This window comes from Camelus ferus, chromosome 2 (genome assembly GCF_009834535.1).
Source record: "Camelus ferus isolate YT-003-E chromosome 2, BCGSAC_Cfer_1.0, whole genome shotgun sequence".
Classification (NCBI taxonomy): domain Eukaryota; kingdom Metazoa; phylum Chordata; class Mammalia; order Artiodactyla; family Camelidae; genus Camelus; species Camelus ferus.
Genome location: NC_045697.1, coordinates 29,235,917 through 29,257,987, shown reverse-complemented (window position 1 = coordinate 29,257,987; position 22,071 = coordinate 29,235,917). Strand labels below are relative to the sequence as shown.

Sequence of the window (22,071 nt, the reverse complement as noted above, 5' to 3'; positions counted from 1 at the left end):
GTAGAGGCCAATTTATCTCCATGTATCCTGTCCATCTTGCAACTTTTAAATGAGATGAAAACCAGTAGGACACTATTTTATAGAAACTTTATTTTCCATTATTTTCAAGACTTCCCACAATGAATGTAAACTGCAAAAATCTGATTGTTAAACTCTTTCAGAAATGGAAGCTGGGAGAGGTTAAAAAAAAAAAAAGAAAAAAGAAAAACTGGCTCATGGCCTTACAGTTAGTGGCTGTGCTGGATCAAAAGCCCACTTTTCTGGTCACGACCACTTCTCTTTAGAAAAAAGTCAAGTACAAATACAAATAACAACAACAATAATTACGGCCACTAACACAATGTCTCAGGCACTGTTCTAAGCTCTGTGCATGTATTAACTCATTTAACCAGCAAGAAAAATATTTTTGGACTATTCCTTCACTAAAGAGCCCAATGAGAAGCAGCACTTTTTTTTTTTTTTTTTTTCTCAGTTGAATGACATTGCAACCCGAAATCACAACTCCGTTTTAGGTTCCTGGTAGTGCCTGCTTCCTCTTCTAGTCTGTTTAGTCACAGAATTCGATTCCCGTTGGCCGATTACGCGCCTACAAACAGGCTTAGCGCTCTATTGAAATGCGTGAGGCTCCTTAACTCTTGCATAAACAGGTAATGCGGCGGGGTGGGGCCCAGATTGCGGATTTCTTCGGGATGGGGATGGGGTGGGGGTTAGAGCCAACTCCCCAGAGATCAGTCAAGGTTAAGAGAGGGCTTGGTTGCTGTTTTTAAATGCAGTGTTTTTTGTTCCCTTTCTAGAAACCAGCTGTAACTTTAGGTCAGAGCGCATTAAAATGAGCCACTTCTGAGCCAGCAGCGCCCAGGCCCCAGGCCCTGCTGCGAAGGCCCCGGCAAAGGTCAGGGTTTGGTCCGTGTGACGTTCCTTCCTGCGCTCGTCCAAGCGGTGCTCTGCCTCAGGTAAGGACAGTCTGGGAGGTCCCCCCTTCCATCGGGCACGCCACCGTGTTCGCTGTGATCCTACCTGGTTAAACGACTTCTTTACTTGGGGGAAGAACGAGGGTGGGGTGTACTGATCGGCTTGTGATTCAAAAGCAGGTTCCTTATTCCTCAAACACGGTTCTGCTTGGTTTCCCTCAACAGCCCAAAGGGGGCCAGACGTCTGATGCGGACAGATGAACTCAGGTGGAGCAGGTGCCACTTCTGGGGCCATTTCTGACTGTCTGAAATGGATGTGACTTTTTGAGCAGGGAGAGAAGTCGGTCTGGTGAAGTCCCCAGATCCTCCCGATCAAGGCAGTTGTTTTTTTTTTTTTTTTTCAACCTTCAGCAAAGGTATCTGCGCTCCTAAAACAACAGGAATGTTGCACTGGCCTTCAGCCAGTGGAGGCTCAGCAAGCAGGATAAAATTTCAGTGCAGATTTACGGGAAGTTGCCGGTGTTGGGAGTAAAAATCTGGTTTGGTGAGTTTAAGGGAAGGGAGTAGACGAGAGACAACCTTGCTACTGTGAGGCGAACGGCCTCGGCTGGGGGAGGGCAACAGGAGGAGGGCGGAGGGAACAGGGAAGAGCTGTAGACGAGACTCCGAGCGCTCCCCGTGCGCAGCGCCGGACGCAGCAGGGCTCCCGGGGCCGCGGATCTCCCCGGGGTGCGGATCCGGCGCCGCTCTGCCAGTGGAGTCGCCGCGCTTTCAAGTTCTCGCTCCCGCCAGGAATTTAGCCCCAGAGAGCTGCCTTCTGGTTATCGCTCCTGCTTCCCACTTTGGAATGTGCAGCTTGGGACAGTGAGAAGCCAGGACTCGGGCAGTTGTCCTCGTAGAGAGTTTCTCTCTTCAGGTTTCCAAGGTTAAGAAATTCTGACAAACTGGAATTCCCAGAGTCTGGGAGCTAAGCCTAAACGATCTGTTGCTTTAAGCGGCACAGTGGGGAGTAGCTGGACACTCCTTATTTTGGTTTTACATTAAAAAGAGGGAGGCCGAGAAGATGTGGTAGGTTACTTCCTAGCTGTGTAAATTGCTACCCGGCTGTGAATGGTGTAAATTTCTGAAGTGGGCGACCGCAAATACATAACAAAGGTAAGGTAGTTTTTGGCAATCCTTCTAACTACTGTCCCTTAATCTTACATTTGGGTCCCAATTTTGAAATTTTGTTTTCTTCTCTTTTTAGCCCTTATCTCCCTTATTCTACTATCCCCCTTCCGACTCTGGTATATTTAATGGGAAAGCAACGGTTTAGAAAAAGATTTTAAAAGTGTCAGCTTCTGGAAAAGCAGAAAATCATGTACAGTCAGCCCCATCATGTTTCCTTTGGTGATGAAACCTTTTCCATACAAGGGACAGATTTTTTTTTTTTTTTGTCCTTGAAAGCATATGATTGGGCTGTGCAGAGGCACAGGTGACTTTTTAGACTCATTAGTAAAGTGAAATTGAGGAAACATTGGTGACAGGCATCTCATTTGAGTGTTTAGGCCGGGGGAAGGGGGAATGTCTTCCTGCAGTCATTTACCTCCCAAGGTAACCCTGAGTGCAGGCTTAGTTGTTAAAATTTCAATCTGCCTGAAACTGTAGGGCTGATGAACTATGACAGCTGGCAAATCACCAGTCACTGGATATTTAAGAAATCAGTTAAAATAAATGAAGTGGAATTTTTCAAATAAGTGATTCATTTTTTAATTAGGTAAAAGTTCATCTACTCTTGGGTACTGTCCCAAGGCATTTGGGGATGCAGCTTCTTTCATGAAGGCTTATCAAAGTGATAGAAAGATAGTGTCCTCAGGGTACTTACTCATAGGCCGTAGTGATTTGAACGAAAAATCAACTTTTTTCTAGTGGCATTTTAACGGCTCACTCAGTTTTCTTTACAGGAATGTAGATAAGAAACGTGTTCTTTAAAACTTTTAATGCTGGAGGCAGAGAAAAGACAGGGTTGACAACACAAACATGAAGTTGTCGCAGTTTTAAGCACAACTGCAGTTTAGATCTTGAGAATTGCAGGTACCAATTGTAAAACGTGTAAGGTTGTCAGCAGCATGAAACACAACCTATAGACAAACCGGAGACAACCTAGAGGCAAACTCAATCAAGGCAATGAGATAGCACTTTGTGGGACTTTGTGTTGCTGTTAATTTAAATAATACTCTTTGTCAGATTGATGAACTGAAATCTTGGAGGGAAACAAAACCAACCCAGTCTGAAGGGGAAACAGGAGGAGGAAAAAAAAGATTTGGGTTTTTGTATTTTTTCTGGTCTACCTTTCCCTTCACCTTGTTCTGCTGTACATAGTGTTGGTCTCTCTGACTTAAGTACTGCATACTGGGAGAATGAGGAATCAGACATTTCACAAGAACTCAGCTTCATCATTAACTTTCAATATTTGTTTAGGGAAGAAATAAATTGACAAAAGCCAAGCTGCTAGTCTAACTGCCATGCTTCTTTATCTGACTAGGGTACACTTAAATTTATCTGCTCAATAGTCTTTTGTGAACATATGCTGAAAATGAATCAAATTTTGAAAGTTTATTTGGTTATTGAGTTCTCAGAAGTTTGTAGGATTAAAAATTTGCCATCATCTTTTTACTCCGATCTCCACAGTTTTCATTGTCAAAGTATTTTTGATTACTCTGATGCTCTAAATTGTGAAAGGATTCTGCCCAAAGCAGTTGGCGACACTGAGGGTGAGATCAAGATACAAAGCAAGGAAACTATGTGCCTCTGGACACGCGTCCTCTGTACTTGCTCTGACTAGTGTTTAAGATGACTCCCATTTTTTTTTTCCCCTCACATGATAAAAGCATTCAGATTAGACTGTTCTCTTTGGTTTACTAGTAACGGAACCTGTTCTCAGTAATTTAAACAAAGATTAGAAGGTTAGAGTAAATGAAATTATTTTCCTACAAAATGAATTTGGTTTCCAAATTCTCCTCTTGATCTGATGATTAAAAATAAATCATGTCCCAAATGACTGAGCTTCGACTGCTGTAGGAAAGTATTTGCCTATTTCAGACAGGTTTCCACCTCCACATTTCAAGTCCCTTCTGATATTTCAGGAAAGGGCCAGGGAATGGATGTAGGGGTGCTGGTGGAGGGGGAGGGAGATCTCCTTAAAGTTGGACCAAGGTTCAAGGGAAACTGATTCAGTTTTCCCAGAGGATGCAAAATCCAAGAAAAGACTCTGAAGAGGACTAAAGTTTGGGATTCAGAAGACTTAGAAAAAGAATAGATTTTTGCGTTAATCTAGACTTTGTGTGCCAAATGTTTGTGAAATTACAATGAATATGTAAATCAGTTTAAAAAGTGTTTTTTGGAATGATTCCAAGTTAAAGGTTATATTGGAATGATTTAGCTGCTGGCCTGATCAAGAGAGAGATTTTTCCTCTTGGGAGCAGTCTCTGTATCTTATGATGATGTTGATTTTCTGGTTTAATATCGTTAAGAGTTGCATGTTAGTCAACACAACCACCTGCTCAGAGTGAACAGCTTCAAAGAACAATTGCAAAAAGATTTGCAATAATGGCAATGCAGGGATGACCTGGGATACGAGATAGAAGCCCTTTAGAAACTCCAGAGAACTAGAGTAGAAATGATAATAAGTAATTGTTCAACTGCCACCACAAATTGTTAGAAACATCGTGCATACTGGAGGATTTAGGGGGAAATGGCATCCTGCCACTTTTTGTGTGTGGTCCTGAATCATCTTGTCAGTAAAACACTCCTGAGATGGTCTGAGCTTGCTTTCTGATTGTTTCTGCCTCTTTCACAGTTGCCTCCTTGTCTATCCTGTCAGCATCCATATGGGGGAGAGGAGACAGGAAAACGATATCCTTCCCTTGAAGTCAGTGTACCCCCTCTTTTCAGAACCTCTTACTTTTTGCTCTGAAAAGGGGGTGAGGAAGGAATTTTCCAGTTAAAGTAGAAGGGGAGGGAGTGTCTGGAGGAATAAATGGCCACGAAACAGGTGAGTTCCACCTTTAAATAATGTGGAATTCACCAGAAAGCTCATGTGGAGATTGTCAATGCCCTCAAATATTGCAGGTGAACTGGTGACTGTAGGAATTTGAGGCTCACTGCCCCCCACCCTTGGTAATTCAAATGCTCCCAATGCACTGCAATAGATGGCTGCTTTGAATGAGTTCAAGATGCCATCTCTTGCTACAGCCAAAAGTAAACTGATTACAAAAGGCACACCCCTTCAACTGCACTCCCACTCTGCCTTTCCTCTACTTTCTGCAGTGGTTTAAGGGCACCTGAAAAAAAAGATTGTGGCTCAGTTTACGTAACTTATGTATTTAATACGAAGTTTCTTTTTCATTATGTATATCACTTTTGTCATCTTAGGAACTTAGTTCATACCAAAGTGATTTGTGGGTGTGTTTAGATGTGTACATTTTATATGTTAAATACAATACATAAGGAAACTGGTACAATAATAGAAGTGATTGACTATGTAACTGTTGCTTTTTTGGTAAACTCCATCAGATTTTAAGAGTGGAGTCATTTTAGAAATCAAAAGTACACTCTCTAGCTTTCTGAAGCCCACTCAGGAGAGATGACATCAGAAGACAAAGTGCTAGTATAACCCTGAAAACCCTTTGTGATTTGTAGAAAATATCAATCCTTTGGTCTCAGCAGATTCCCGGTAGTGCAAAATGTCTACTTATAAATTACAGCCGTTTATTTACATTAATCAAGAAAACAATCTCTCGTCTCAAATCGTGATATTTGTCTTTGGGAACGCTGTATGTTTCTGGTTCTTTCAGGAGCATGGCGGCCCAGTACCAAGACCATAATAGGTGGGTATATATTGAATGAAAGAGGAGTTGCTGACAGTGTTAGCCTCCTGATTGTGCTTTGCTTTGGCTAATAGCAATTTTGCTCATATTCCTCAAGTTTCCGTTTACTGGGGAGAAAGACAACCTGATCCCAGAAGCTATGGATAATCCATATGTGGGTGAGCAAGAGTTAACTATATATACCAACGCGCAGTGGGTGGGTGTACAATGAATGCGGGGCATTGTGTAGCTGAAACAGGAACAGGACTTCTCCCCCTGACCAAGGAAATACCAACCTGCAAAATTATAATAAAAAGTATTTACCTTTCAGAGCACTGAGACCCAGCTCAATCATTTTTGTAAAGCATTTCACATCACGCCAAGAAATATTTAATGAAATGAAGGAGGTTTTTTTTCAGGTGTTAATTCTCTTAGATCAATTTGATTGCCATTCTGAAAATGTATATTTGAACCTTTTAAGCTCAGGTAAAATAGTCATGTTTCTAAAAGTAAGGATCCATGTCCGTGATGATAATAGCACTGTGCTTTTTGAAAAGATGGCTTAAATAATATTTCTTTTTGTTTGTTATTTATTTTTAAAAATAATAACATGGTTCTCGGTACACCAAGCCCTTGCCAAGATTAGGCCCATCTTCTCAGTAGCCTTCTCAAGACAAAGTTGCCTTTGTGTAACTACAACTGGGAGGATTTGGTGACACAGAGAACTCAATGGGGCACTGCAACTTATTATTAACAGAAAATTCAATGGCCTGATGTTTTCGTTTTTTAAAAAATTCTATCAGCTAATATCTATGATGTATTTCTCCATGCAGATGATCTTACTATATTTTAGACTTTGGCAGGGAAGAATGTGGTGGTTGAGAATTTACCTTGGAGTTTAATTAGATTTTAAAAGGCAAAGGCTACAGCATGCTGATGCAGAGGAGAGCTCAGCTCTCGGGCTAGTTTGTTCTTGGGGCAGTCAGCAAAATTTGGTCACATGTGGAGAGGAGGAAAAGGTGGTTAGCCAGCGTGGAAAATGACAATCTGGGGGAAAAAGATGACCATTTGCACTCAATTCAAACTGACTTGGTTCAAATAAATCCTGGCTTGGCCACTTTTGGGACTTCAGGCAGGTTACCTTAAAAAAAAAAATCTCTCTGTGACCCAGTTTCCCCAACTGTAAAATGTCTACCTCATAGGACTGTTATAAGGATTAAATTAATCTATTGGATAAATAAGACTTAGAACATTGCCTGGCACATAGTCGGTATGAGATGGTACATAGTCAGCATGATATACATAGACATCATGTTTGGATGCGTTTCTGTGTTTGAATTCTTATCTAACTCCTTTTGTGACGTCTTCTGCTGGTTGGCATCCAGGATTCTTTTCCTAAGATCACTCCTTGGGTTTGGTTTGACCAAGTGGCCATTGCCCGTTGTAGGCTGGCACTATTCTGCTAAGTTCCTTCTGGTTTTTGTATCTTAGCTGTATGGAGAAAGTGTAATTTAGAATCGCCAAGGTGCATTTTTCTTTTCTCTCAGGAAACTATAAGATGTTGATTAGAAGCAAAAAGAATGATGCTGTTATCTATTGAGTGAGAGACTGCCAAATGTCCTGCTGAAGACAGAGTATAGAGTCTGGAAATGGCTAATGCAAAGTAGAACTATTCTGTGTAAAAGAACTTAATACAGTAAACTTAAGTAGTGCCTATTATGACTTCTGTTGGTTAGCATTAACTAGTCAGAAATCGTAATGTATAGTATGAGACTTTTCTCAGAAGTGCCACAGGGTCTTATGTGTCCTTCTTATGGCATTGTACATCACCTGCTACTTTTGTACCTGTACAGTTTTCCCTACCAAACAGAAAGTAAATTCCTTGGAGGCAGGATTTATGTCTGAATAGTATTTGTGTCCCTCAATGTCCCCAGCTTATAGTTGAGTGCTCAATAAATAAAATAAGAATCTTGCCCAATTCATTAACTTCTAAAATAACAGCGTCTTTGCATCCCATGGGTGTGTATTATGGATCATATTTATTTGGATGACCTCTACTTTTTCCAGAGCATTTTAGCAAATATTGTTGGATAGAGGAAATATGATGGAGATATAATGAACTCAGAAAGGAGCCAGAATGGAAGATTTATCCACAGCCAAGCCTCTGAAAGCATGGCACGATATGGGAGGCTACAGCCATTGAGGGGACAAATTGTGACAGTGCTTGGGTGCCCATCAATTTGTTTAAAAGTTTATACCTCTTTTTTCTGCTCTTTATCATCCTTTAAAGGCCCAGACTCATTACTTGGTAATTATGGGAAGGGGAAAAATGCAGTTTTCAAAATTGCATGTATTAGAAGGAATGTATTAGATAATTACCGGGAAAAAGTGCTTTTTAAAAAATTTTTTTTTAACTGGGGAGATGGAACAGAGATCAAGAGGGGAAGGACAACATCAAGTGAATATACAGATCTCTGAGCCACAGTGGGGTGGTGTTTCTGGTGGGACTGTTGGTGTCCTCTTGGGTAAGGAAAGACAAGAGGAAGGAGGGCAGGTGGCCAAACAAGTATTGAGAGAATTGCCTCTAGTGAAATGCTATTTGCAGAGCAAAGGGAATCCAGTAACAAGCTAGCTCTTCCCACTTGGTGCAAATATTTTGGCCCAGGGACCTCCTTTCCTCTTTGCCTTACATTGTGGGTTCCAGGATCCACCTCAGGTATATGTAGATTTGCCAGTGAGCAAACAGGAACTACCAGCTCAGATGGTACAAGTGAGCCCTGGACTTTGTACCTTGCATCTGCAGTGGCTCCATGTTTATAGACAAATCACTCCCAGCTGCTGAGCCCAAGCCTAGGGAGGCAGGGATCTCAGAATATTCTCCCTTCACCCTTTCCAGAGTGGATCCTAGGACTCACCCCTCCAGCGGGAAGTGTAGGAGGCACACAGACCCTGAAATCAAACGATAACACCCCTGTTCTCACACATCCTAGAGATGTATGAAAGGTCTTACCCTTTAAGCCCCTTTCGCTAGGGTTAATCAATGAAATTGGCAGTGGATCTGCAGAATCTGCTTGTCTCTTCTCCCTGCTTCCACCTTTGCTCTCACCCCTTATACTTGGTTCTTGGCACAGTATCCATGATAATTCCCTGTTAAAACTTTCCAGAGCCTCCATCTCCTTCAAAAGCCAATAAGGCACTGTATTTCTAGTCCCATTACCTCTTTATTCTCACCTCCTATCACTCACTCCCTCATCACTTTGCTGTAACCACCACTTATTACCCCAGAGCCTTTGCACTGACTCTTCGCCCTCTCGGAACCATCTTCCCCAGATATATCCATGGTTCACTTTTTCACCTTCAAGTCTTTACTCTTCCTCCCTTTCTCTAAAACAGCAATTCCTCCTTCCTGTCAGTACTTTCTGGCTTCTACCCTGCTCTTTTTTTTTTTTTGGAGGAGGGGGAAGGTATTTATTTTTGTAATGAAGGTACTGGGGATTGAACCCAGGACCTCGTGCATGCTAAGCACACACTCTACCACTGAGCTGTATCCTCCCCACTAATTTTTTTTATATAGTACCTTTTGGCATGCTATATGATTATATGGCTCATTGTCTCTTCCCACTAGAACGTCTGCTTCATTTATTCATGCGTTCCAAGCACCTTAGAGCAGAGTCTGCCATTGAGTAGGTACTCCATAACTATTTGTCGAATAAATGAATAAAACACAGGCTTTTTATACAGCACAAGTATGACTGAAAGTGTAGTACTATTTGTGTGTTCTACTTAAAGTTTAACCACGAACACATCTTTCTGAATACGCATGATTTTTTCCCCCCAGACCTTTCCTGCTAAGCTGCCATATTTTCTCTGGTTCCTCTGGTTTCATTATTTTCTGTGCCACTGCGAGCCCCTGATGGAGGCAGATGACTAAGTAACGAGCAAGGCAGAGCTAAGTGTGGGGATGGTGCAATCACTCCAGCACTTCTCTGTTTCCAAATCAAAGCCTCGTCTTTGGCAATCTTTTTGTGATTTCCATCTCAGTCTTACAGCTCTGTTTTGAACCAGTCTTGTGAATTGCATGCCCTACAGATAATTGCACTTGACTAACTCATGTTGCTATATTGTTGATCACATTTTCTTTTGTCATTTAATTATAATTAATGATTTTTCTGAAAGTAAATGTCAAGACAAGTTTATTTTTTTTTTAAGCTATCTCTTTTGACCTTTGAGATTTGGCCAAATGCCAACTGCTGCTGCAGATTCCATTTAGATTTTTTTCTCGATTGCCAAGCTCAGTTAAGTGTTCTCCCTTGACCTGGCATGAAATGAGGGCTGGTGTCATTGTCCGAGTCTTTAATATTTCTCCAGAACCTTTTACAAAACTTCGGTCTTGCCTTTACCGAGTGGCACAACCACTCTCTGATCTGTCATACTGATTTGCTAGCCCCAGCCTCACTCTCTCTCTCTGCATTGCACAGTTTTCCTTGGTTTGGCAGAATTGTATTTCTTGGTCCTTGGAGGTACAGCTCCCTCTGTGTGCCCACATGCCCTTTTTAGATCCATCACTTGGCACTGTAAAGGACTTTCCCAGTGGCTGGTGGAATCCTGTAGCTACTAGGTTGGGGACCCCAGAAATGATCTTAAAGGTGAGTGTACAAGCCAGGAGGATTCTTTGCAAAAAAAAAAAAAAGGAAGAAAAAGCAGTAATATATAAATTCTGCTGAAAGTACATGAGGATCCTGGGATTTAGTTATTTATTTTTTTAAATTTATTTTTGGGTTTTTGGGGGGCATTGTAAGGAGGTTTATTTATTTACTTATTTATTTTTATGGAGGTACTGGGGATTGAACCCAGGACCTCATGCCTGCTAAGCATGTTCTCTACCACTGAGCTATACCTTCCCCTCTTAGTTATTTCTGACTATTGTTGATAATGGCTTGTGGCTGATTTAGAATTATTTCGGTATTTTTTCATTTTTTAAAGCTGATTCGGAAGCTATCATCACGATTGATAGTAACTGGACAATTTGAGAAATTTTTTAAAAAAACCTAACAATCTGCTAATATTTCTTGTACTTTCTGCAAATCATTTTATTACTTATATGTACTGAATGGGACATTAAAAATGAATAGCATATAAATGTTAAATTAGACCTGACTTTAACAATATACTATGTAGGTGGAGCTAGTGGTAATTATTTATGAGTTAGAAAAAATTTATCAAAATAAAGACTTAGTAATTAGGTACACTTGAAAAAAAGATAAATATGAATTAAATTAGTTCAAACTAGACATTGAAAAAAACATATTTTTCTAAAGTAGACACAGACTCAACTGTTATTTATTGAGTAGCTGCTACATGCCCGACACTGGGTACTAGGTGTGCAGGGGAGAATAAAAGTTCTCTGCCCTCATGGGGCTTTCTTTGGGGGTTGAGATGGGATTCAGTACTCTGAAGGAACTAAGAGGTACTAGATGACAGAAGGTGGGATTTTTAGCTAGAGTGGTCAGAGAAGGCTCCTCCAAGGAAGTGATACTCAAGGTGTCTGATGGAAGAAAGATCATTGCTAGAAGTAACATTTATGAAGGTTCTAAGGCTAGGAAAAGCTGGGCATATCAAGGACGTAAAGGAGGTTATTGTTGCTGCAGTGAGCAAGGAGTTGTGGGGGCGTGAGGTGAGGTCATGGGGGTAACTGAGTCCAAGAGAATGTAGGTCCTTCCAGACCATGGGAAAGAGTTTTGTCACTCCTGAGCCCAATGGGAAGCCATGAAAAATGATTTACTTGTTAAAAGGTAACTGACTGCTGGGTGAAGACTGGATTGCACTGGATTGCAGGGAGGCTGTTGCAGCAGACAAAGCGAGAAAATTAGGAGTTCCTTTTTGAAGCTGACAGTGTAGGCGGAGAGAAGCTGGTTAATTGGGTGCCATTTCTTCTGTGCATCCTCTTGCCTTTTTTACCGTCTCAGTTCAGCTGTGGCAGGGGTTTCACCAATGGCTGAGAGAAATACCAAGATGTAGGTGTGGAGGAAGGAGTGAGGGTTCTGGCTGGAGTTACTGGGTTTGATGGGGGGAAACTGAAGGAGAACAGGTGTGAGGGGGACAGAGGGAATCAAGAGTTCAGTTTGGGGCATGTTTACTGAGATGCCTGTTAAACATCCCGAAGAGATGTTGAAAGTCTCCCTTTTGTATCCAGCACCTCCCGCAAGAAGAGGATGCACTTCTTCACAGGCAACTATTTTGGATTTCATTATTTCTTGTTCTCATTATGTCCAAATTTGCATAGATAAGGTGTGACCTTTTTTTAGTATATCACAAATGACTAAACAATTCTGTAACAATAACTGAACATCTACAGTGTATAGGAAACTGATGGTGGGGATGGGTTTGGGTGAATTAACTTAAAAAATCTTAAATACAGTTTTAGCCATTAAGAATCTTCTAATCCAAATTAATTCTATATATATATATATATATTTAATACTTTAATATTAAATGTATGTTTGATATTTGTGTTATATATTTAACATATTGATACACTAATATAGTATAAATATGAATGTGCTAAGATAATCAAATATATTTAATATATTTAGTATAGAATACATAATAAATATATATTTAGTTTATATTAAATAACATTAAATGTTGAAAACTAAGTGTAAATCATGCATGGACAAAGACTCATATTACAAAGTATAAAAAGAAAATAGTACAGCATGAAATACAGTGGATTTCCCTGTGAGTAACAACCCCTTAGAGGCATGCAAATTCTTGCTGTAAATATTGGCACATACAAATAGATCTGTTTAGGACATGCAAATATATTTCTTGTCTCTTCCTTACCTCACTTTAGGTAGGATCTGCTGCAGGTCCACATGTTATGTGAGTGGAAACTGGAAGCCAGTACAGACACATTAAACTACATTGTGAAAGGCTGATTTTTTTTTTAGCAAACCCACGAGCTTCTAGAGGAAGCACTGGGCATATGACAGCAAATAAGGTACAGGGCTTTTGGGGCTTGGAGGAATGGAAGCTTAGCGGTTTATTTTTAGTACCACCACTGTAAGCCCTCCTCCCCTACTAGTGGTTATTCTAAAAAGAAAAAAAAAAAAAAGATTGAGCATGTATTTCCAAATTGGTAGGAATAAGATGCTATTTTGTGGTCTGAAGCAATGGAGAACTTTAGTCCAAAAAAGTAATGTTTTAGAAAGTCCTAAACCATTAGGAGTGGGTGGAGGTAGGAGGTTATGATGGATAATGTTTTGCAATCATAGCTATAGAAACTGTCAACGGCTGCAGCTTTTCATTCTAGTATGTCAACACCAGTGGAGCCCATGAGGTGTAATCAAATTTATTATTGCTTAATTGGGCCAAATGACGTGATTTTTGATTTTGCATAAGGTGGCTCACTTTTCAAAATGACATATAGTACCTGAAAGTCTCACATCTATTTAAATTCTGTTTTCAATAAGAAAAATACTTTGGTGAAGGGCTACTATATATGTGTACCTATAGTAATCATATAGAGAAAAAGGGAGGCTTGTGTTTGAATAATTGCTTAACAGCTATCTATGACTAAATGTTTGAAGTTGAAAGTTAAAAACAGAAAATAATAATGGCTAACAATAACAGCTGACATTGAAGGAACACCTGCGATAATGCCAGACATGACTTTATTTAATCTATAGAACCAATCCTAAGAAGTAGGTCTTACTATGATTCTCATCTAGCAGATGTGGAAATGAGGGACTAACAGGTCAAGCAGTTTCCCCAGGGTAAATAGTGGTCAGGAATCTTTATTTTTTTGCAGGGAAGGGAGAGTGAATTAGATTGATTGGTTAATTGATTGATTGATTTTTAATGGAGGTCCTGGGTTTAATCCTACGCACACACACTGCCACTGAGCTATACCCTCCCCCACAGGATTCAGATTCTTGTAAGGCTTCCTTAATGAGTTAAGGGGTTAGGGAAAATCCCTGGACCAGGACCAGTCTTCTTACCAGGATCTGCCCTGGGCTTAGCAGACAAGTGACCTTGGACGTGGCACCTCATCAATTTCCTCGCTTTTAAAATTGGATAGAAGGGAGGGGAGGTTCTGGACTAGACATGTTTTGCACCGCCCCACATTTCTCTAAGTCTTTTTACTTTCATGGTTCAGAAATGTAGAAGGTTGCTATTCATAGAATTTCTAAAGGGAAGATCAAGGTAGTGGGAGTAAATGGGAATGAGGGGTAGGGATGGATTAGACTGGCATTAAGTCATAGGTAGAAAACTGTTAGATTAGATGGCCTGTACAAATCTTACTAAATTCTTACAGACTCGATTCTTGATTCCTGAATCCCATTTGAGATAGTGAGTATTGCTGACATACAAGGTGGTTCTAGACTGGTGGTTCTAGACCAGTGGTTCTCCACTGGGGGAGATTGTGCAGGGGGCACAGGGCAATGTCTGGAGACATTGCTGGTTGCTACAGTCTGGGAAGGATGGAATGCTACTGGAATCTGTGGGCAGAGGCCAGCGATGCTGCTAAATATCCTGAGATGCACAGGATAGCCCCTTACAACAAACAATTATCTGACCCTAAAGTCACAATTGCCAAGGTTTTAAAACCTTGTTCTAGGCGAGTCTTTGCTCTCCACAACCACTGCAGTCCTATATAGCAAACAGTGTGCTTGCCTTTAGTTTTTAATTTCCATCTATTTCTGAAGATTCAGGGTCAGGGAAGGAATTTGAGGGAGAAGGTCAGTGACAAAGCTGAATTGAACTCTGCTCTTATGATGCAAGCGTTCACCAGCAGTCTGCTAGAAAAGCCTGCAAAGTGTGTTTTTCCCTTTGCCATGGATTCAGAGCTTAATGTCTTCTTCACTCTTCTAAGGTTCTGGGAATTTTTCCTTGGGTCCTACTGATGTCACTAAAATACTCCCACAATTTTGTTAGACTTTTTTTTTTTGAGAGGAGTCTTGGTCTTTATGAGTTTCTAACAGAGCTGGGCTTTGAGAAAGGTTATTAGTAGAATATATTGAGACCTGAAGATGCCTTCAGTTTAAAGCTTTATGTTAAGTAGAATGAAGTTGTCCTGTGCTTTATCAAGTTTGTATCTTGAAGTCATTTAAAATGAAAAGTCCTTAGGTGATTCTTTAAACTCCATAGAGAGATAAAATCTATATTAAACAAATACATGCTTCCAGAACTCTTGAAAATTCTGTATTTTGGGGGGCCCTTTTGGGGGGCAGTAACTCCAGCCATTTATCCATTGAGTAGACAACAGGTTCTATATCAGTCATTGGAGATACAAAATGGGTAAGAAATACTCTGGGTTCTTAAGGAGCTCACAGATGAGGTGAGACATGTAAGGGGAAAAAAAAAGCTTTTTTGTATTTTCCATAATAGAGGTATTTCTTATTCATCCATTGATTCACTGAATACCGTTTATTTTGTGTCTATGTTTACCTTCTAGAAATATGAAAAGATCTGTTTTAAAGGAGTTTTATGGGCTAGTACTGACAGAATGACAACATTAAAAATGAGTACCATGAAATATTCCAGATGCTCTGAGGAATCAGTAGCACCAGTTTAACCTGAGGAGGCATAGGGGGAGAAAGAGGGAACTTTAGGAAACTCCTTGTAATTTAATACACTTTTTAAATAGCCTGTGTTAATAGCATGCCTGATCCTATTCTAAGCACTTTACAGAGATGAACTCATTTAATCCACATAAAAATACTGTGAAATACATGCAATTATTGTCCCCATTTTACAGACCAGAAGACTGAGCTACAGAGAGGTTCAATAACTTGGCTAGGATTGCATAGTAAGGGCAGAGCCAGAGTCCAAAGCCACTCAATTTGGCTCTAGACTAGATGTGATTCTTGAATGAGTCTTGAAAGAGGCTCAGATATGAAAAACAGGTAGTTGCCAATTAGGCGGGAATCCCTGACCCCAGAGAGAGATGGGGGAAGAAACTAGATCACAAGGACTTTATCTCCTGGGCAAAGCGTGTACGAATGGAAACTGAAAAAGAAGGAACAATCACTTGGGTTCCTACTTTTAAAAGTCTTTGTGCCTTTCCTTTAAGCTCTTTTAGTAATATGACTGCATTTTTCCACACCATTGTCCTTGAGCCGTACTGCAGTTCGGTACCTGCTGTCCCTCACATTAACTTTCTTCATCTTTGCACCGTCTGTGGGATATTCAGAGTCCCCAACTGACAGAGGTGGACTCTGAGGCTCCCTGGGAAAAATGACTTAATTCACATGGAACCCACAGTCTAACCCAGGCCTTCTAAATTAAAGTTTTGATTTCCTTCTACTTCACACTTGCCTCCCCCAATAAAAGTGGATATCAAAAAAGGTTTGGAAATGTTTACAAACACTGCAGATAGCTCACATGTTCCACATCATCTTGTTTTTCCGAGTCAGCGATGACAGTAGGATTAGCAGGCGGACTGTAAGGAATGTACATTTAAGGCACTCAGCTTCATTCAGTGGTGCCATGTTTGCAGGATTTTTGCTCCTTGTGTTTACTTCATAACATGTGTTCACCCAGACTGTGGCTTCCATGCCAGGATCTTAGGATTGTACCTGCTTTTCTAACAGCAGCTTTGGCAGGTCAGTGATTATCAGAGCTAAGATTGTCATTGCTCCAACAATCTCTGAATTCAGAATTTGCATGTTTGCCCAGCACAAACAAGCCTAGTTGACAGGAGAGAAAAAGAAATCCAAGTCTAAGCTTGTTTCAATCTCGATGGCAAAAGAAAGGGCTTTTTATGCTGTTTTGTACACAATTTTAATACTCAACAGGGGTTGGGCCCCCGTGTAAGGGCATGAGATCTTTGGCTACTGGGTTGGTACTTTAGAACCTGTACACTTGAGAATATAAATTACTCTCCAAGCCTGTGCTTCCCTCAAGTAGTAATGTTCTGCTTACCACTGGCGAGCATTTACTAGAGGAACTACTGGATACTGGTCATTCTGATACATTGGTCTGCCTTCAACCTGCTCACCCTTCAGGGGGGACACCTGACTTCCCCTAACTTACTGTAGTGTAATGATGCTTGTGATCTGAACAGGGAGACCACAGGAGCGGGTAGTCAGGGAAGAGAGGGGTCTTTTAGCTGGATTTTGTTGTTGTTGTTTGAGATATAATTCACATGTCATAAATGTCACCATTTTTTTAAGTGTCAAATTCTGTGGTTTTTAGTGTGTTCACAGAGTTGTGCAATCATCACCACCATCTAATTCCAGAACATTTTCATGACCCCAAAAAGAAAACCTGTGCCTGTTAAACAGTCACTCTCCATTTTCCTTTCTCCCACCCACTGGTAACCACTAATCTACTTTCTGTATCTATAGGCTTGCCTATTCTGGACATTTTATATACACAGAATCACATGATATGTGGCCTTTGTGTCTGGCTTGTTTCACTTAGCGTATATGTTTTCAAGGTTCATCTGTGTTGCAGCACATGTCAGCACTTCATTTCATTTTATGGTGGAAAATATTCCACTGTATGGATAGACCACATTTTGTTTACCTAGTTAGTCATCAGTTGGTGGACATTTGGTTTCAGCTGGATTCTGAAAAATCTGGTTTTTGCAAGGCATCAAAGGGAGTGTGCATTTTAGGGCAGATAAAACCCATCATTTAAATTAACATATGTACTGAATGCCAGGCACATTCTGAGTCCTCATGGCTACCCAGTGAAGTGGCATATGAGGCAGAAAGACAATTTGCCCAGGTTACCGACAGTAAGTGGAGAGCTGGGGTCCAAATCCTGGCAGTCTGGTTTTGAAGTTCATCACTCAACCACCCAGCTATGCTATGAAGGGAGGGTCATGGGGCAAGGCAAGCCTAGTCTGTGGAACTGTCTCAGTGAGTTAAAGGGCAAGCGGGGTACAGGAGCGTGACAGATGAGGCCAGTGACTGGCTGTCTTGGACTCAGCAGTTGTCCTCGTAAAAGACACACTGCCTGCATCATTCTCCTATTTGAAAGCTGCCCCTCATTCTCCATCTTTCTATGTTAGGTTCCCAATACTAACCATTTCTTATTTACCTGTACAATTTTCCCTCACATATATTTCACCTGTATCATCATTTAATTCATATTTTCTTGAAATCAACTCTTGTTTTGCTTACATACATATATTGGAACTTTATCTTCCTACCTTCACTGGAAAACCAGTATTTTTCTAATGCACATTTCAATAAACCAAACCATTAAAATGAAATGTCTTCACTCATTACTAGCTAAAAGCAGCTTGCACATCAGCAGTGGGTGTCATACATATTGAGAAATTGGGGCTTGCAAGGAGGATTTGAACACTGTACTGGGCAGTTCAAAACTCAGCTTCAGTCTACACGCCAGCCTCATAGCTGGCTTGTACACATCAGTACCCCGTGTAGTTGTCACATCAGACATGCTTGCCTCCTCCGTGGATGCATGTGCTTTTTCACTACAACATATTGTTCCTTTGACAGTCCTTTACTTCTCCCTCCATCTTTTCTTAGCATCAGCTCAAATCATTCCTCCTCTCGAATCTTCTCAGATCCTCTGGATTCCTCCTGAACTTGGCTCTGGGATGTCTTGTCTTATAGTGCTGTTACTTTTTTAGCGTGTTCCTCTCAGATTTGAGGTGCCTCATGTTTGGAAACATTTATTTGTTAAATGAATAAACGACTAACATGGGCCAAACAGTAAAGACCTTGATTACGATAGTATTAGGAACTGGGACATTCCCACATCATAGAATGTTTTGAAGCAAATCACGTGATTGGTCCTGTTGTTAACAAAGCTAAGTGGATTCATTGTGTGGAGGTCAAATGGAGGAGTGAGGTCCTGGAAGCAGGGAGGCAAATGTAAAGTAAGCACTGATGTAAGTCCCAGGTGCCAAAAAGAGGCTCCACTATATCAGAAAACATGCATACCTTATGAGCCAGCAATTCCACTCCAGAAATTACATATGTTCACCAAAATATAAGTTTAACAGTGCCCTTAGCATCATCATTAAAAATAACCCCAAATTGGAAGCAACTCAGATATCCATCAATAGTAGAATGAATTTAAAAACTGTAATTTATTCATTTAATAGAATACTACATACAGTGAACAACTATTATTACATGTAAAAATATGCTCATAGCTCACAAACATAATTTTTAGTGAAAGAAACCAGACCCAATAGAATATATACTGTACGATCTCCATTTACTAAGTTCATAAATGGACAAACAAATCTATGATGTTGAAGTCAAGGATAGCCGTCAACCTTTGGTGGATGGTGCTCGAGGGGGACATGAGGACTTTGGCGGTGCTAGTGGCACAGTGTGTTCAGTTTGTGAAAATTCATTGAGAAATACTCTCTTTACCTGTGCATTTTCTGTATATATGTTGTACTAAAATGAAAAGTTTACATTTTGCTTTTTTGTTTGTTTTATGAGGGGGAGGTAATTATTTGTTATTTAATAATAAATAATAAATTTATTATTTATTTATTTAGCTTTATGAGGGGGAGGTTTATTTTATTTTTTTATATTTGAAGGAGGTACTGGGGATTGAATCCAGGACCTCATGCATGCCAAGCATGCGCTCTACCACTTGAGCTATACCCTACCCCCCAAAAGTTTATGTTTTAAAAATTAGGAATAATATAAAAGAAATCAGCAGAAAGGAATTTTTAAAATTACACTGTCTTATTCCAGAAAGAAATAAACAGGCGACTTTATGAAAAATGACTAATGATGAGTCTAAAATCCTGAGCTGCTTCTCTCTGTTTTCATTTGGGCAGTTGTCTTGGGGTTTATTAACTGCCATGGTTTAGCTGCAAAAGTGATAAATACTAACAGTGGAATTTTGTTTGACAACATTTGAACCATATAGAGTCATTTGTCTATTTCATTGTTAGAGCATCTCTATAGAGATTCACTATTATCCCCATTCTCCAGATGAGGAAGCTGAGGCCCAGGGAAATGTCTTAATTTGCTCTAAGTCACAGGGCTAGTGAGTGACTGAACTGAAACCGTTTCCTTTAAGCCCTGCCCTCGACTCAGGGCCACCTGGAGTTGGCAGTGCTACTTGGACTTGGAGTCTCCAGGAACAGAATGGAGCAAAGGAAGTTGGCACTAAGCGAGGGAAGAGCTGTGAGCCAGCTACATGATAAATCCATGGTGGAAGCTGTGTAACTAATTATGTCAAACCAACAAACAAGTAAAGCAAAACTTTCTTGGCACGTGAATTAAATCCATTGTTCTTTTCTGCTTAAGTAATTAGGGGCTTAAGTACAAATGAAATTATCTCAAGTTAACAGAAAGAGAATGTCATTGACTTGATTGAGTTGTAATTGAAAATGTTTTTGGCTGCTTCCAGTTAGCTTTCAGCAAACAAACTTTCCATGGGTGGTCATGGAATCATCTAGCATGTTTTCAGTTGGACTGGACCACAGGGGCTTTCTGGTTCGACATTCCATCCGATGCAGAAATGCTTCTGCAGCATTAGTGATAGTTAGGATCTGATAAATATGTGCCCTGAGAGCCTCCAATGGGCTAGGCACTCATTACAGCTGTCTGAGTTGCTGTTATTAATATTCCTGTTTTACAGATGTGCAAATAGACTTAGAGGTTAAGCAGTTTATCCTGAAACACAGCTGGTTCTAGCAAAACGGATCCAGATGCAAGTTTTTCTGATTCCATACTTGGAGGGTTTTGTTGCTGTGCTTACTTCCCTGTTTCCATCCTGGCCTTGAATTCCTGCAGTGATGGGTGCACCACCACGATGCTTCATCGTGAGACACTTCAGGCTAGGAATGGAAAACCCTACGGGGAAGCTCTTACATTTAGCTGGAATCTTCTTTCTCTTAACTTTCATCTACAGGGCCTAGTTTTGCTTTCAAGAGTAATACCACTTAAGATGCCTTCTTTTGGGTGAAGGCCACCCCGCCAGAAATTTTAAGTGAGGGATTATATTAGTCTGGTTTCCAGAATGATGCAAGGACTCCAGTTATCTCTTGGTGTACAGTAAACTACCTACTGGTGGTAGGTCAGGCAACCACCAGTGAGTACCTGTCATCTCTCACGATTCGGGCAGAGCTCAGCTGGGAGAGTCTTCATGCTGATACAGGCGTCAACAGGGATCTGTTGGTGACATCCTACTCATGGTCAATCTGGTCCAAGGAGCCAAGATGGCTTCCCTCCCATGCCTGGCGCTTTGGCAGGGACAGTCTCAAGCCTCTTCGTAAGGTCTTTCCTATAGAGTAGTTGGACTTCTTACATGCTGGCCAGGCACTCCAAGGGTGAGTGAACCCAGAGAGGACAGTGAAGCTGCCAGTCTTTTCCGGCCTGGCCCTGGAAGCTGGAACAGTGTCACTTTCAGATCAAAGCACACACAGAGCCCACCCAAGTTCAAGTGGAGGGACATAAACCCCACCTTTCAATGGAGGAGTTTGTGAAAGAATTTGCAGCCATTTTTAATCTGCCGTGCTAAGGATCAGCCTAACTTAATCCCCATTTTCCTGGGTTGGAGGTGGTACTCCCTATTTGGGTCTGAAAGTCCTCCTGCTGAACTTATTATTTTCTCTCTTTTGGGGTGTTTGAACTTTAGAGACTTTTTTTCCTAATGATTATTTTAGTTATAGAGCACAATTTTTATCAGTACTAATTATTTGCTGAATTTAAGGATGGTGAGCTCATTGGTATGATAGTCCTATAAGGACAGATTCTCCTTCTGACAGACAAAAGACTTGCTGATATAATTTATGGGCAGTTTAAACACATATGAACAGAGGACAGAAGGATGCTGGAGATTGGGTAGAAAAAAGAATATAAAAACCCTAAATCAAAGAGTTTTTATAAATAGCTTAATTTATACTCTCATCCTTTCACATTATTATCAGTTTTTCATTCCCACCAAGCATTTGTGATGTTTTGATTCTTTCATACAGCATTTTAAAGTTCTGTAATTTTGGTCAATGACGTTTACTTTTAACTTTGATTTCTGTTGGAAATTGAGGCAAAACTCAATAGTTATTCCTCTACGTATATTAGCAGAAAGAGTTAATTGAAATTATTTCTAATCTTTTGATCCTTGTCACACTACTCTGTTATGCAATAATACACTAAAGAATTTTCAGAAAGCAACTGTTGGGGACCTAGTGTAGCTCCCTGCCTTAAAAATGTGCCATTTTGTGGAGTTATGCTAGCAGCTGGTATGCTAAATTAACCAAAAGGTGCTGTTTTGGAAAACGGAAAATACTTTAGGCAGAAGTAAAATCAAGATGCTTTGGATAAGAGCTGTGAATTCATTGTAGCCAGGTGCCTTGTCCT

At 40.5% G+C, this 22,071-nt stretch overlaps 1 protein-coding gene across 6 annotated transcripts in view; it reads left to right on the top strand.

The window, feature by feature from the left end:
- Nucleotides 1-22,071, top strand: part of RBM47 (RNA binding motif protein 47) — a 214,140-nt gene that overhangs the window by 65,836 nt on the left and 126,233 nt on the right. For 2 of the 6 annotated variants that reach the window (XM_032496501.1, XM_032496527.1), the window contains exon 4: nucleotides 795-953. The gene's annotated coding sequence lies outside the window, so the exon portion shown is untranslated. Of the gene's footprint in view, nucleotides 1-494; nucleotides 648-783; nucleotides 954-1,349; nucleotides 1,456-1,521; nucleotides 2,067-22,071 lie in introns of those variants that run through there. The other 4 variants (XM_032496492.1, XM_032496510.1, XM_032496519.1 and 1 more) reach the window with 4 other exon arrangements.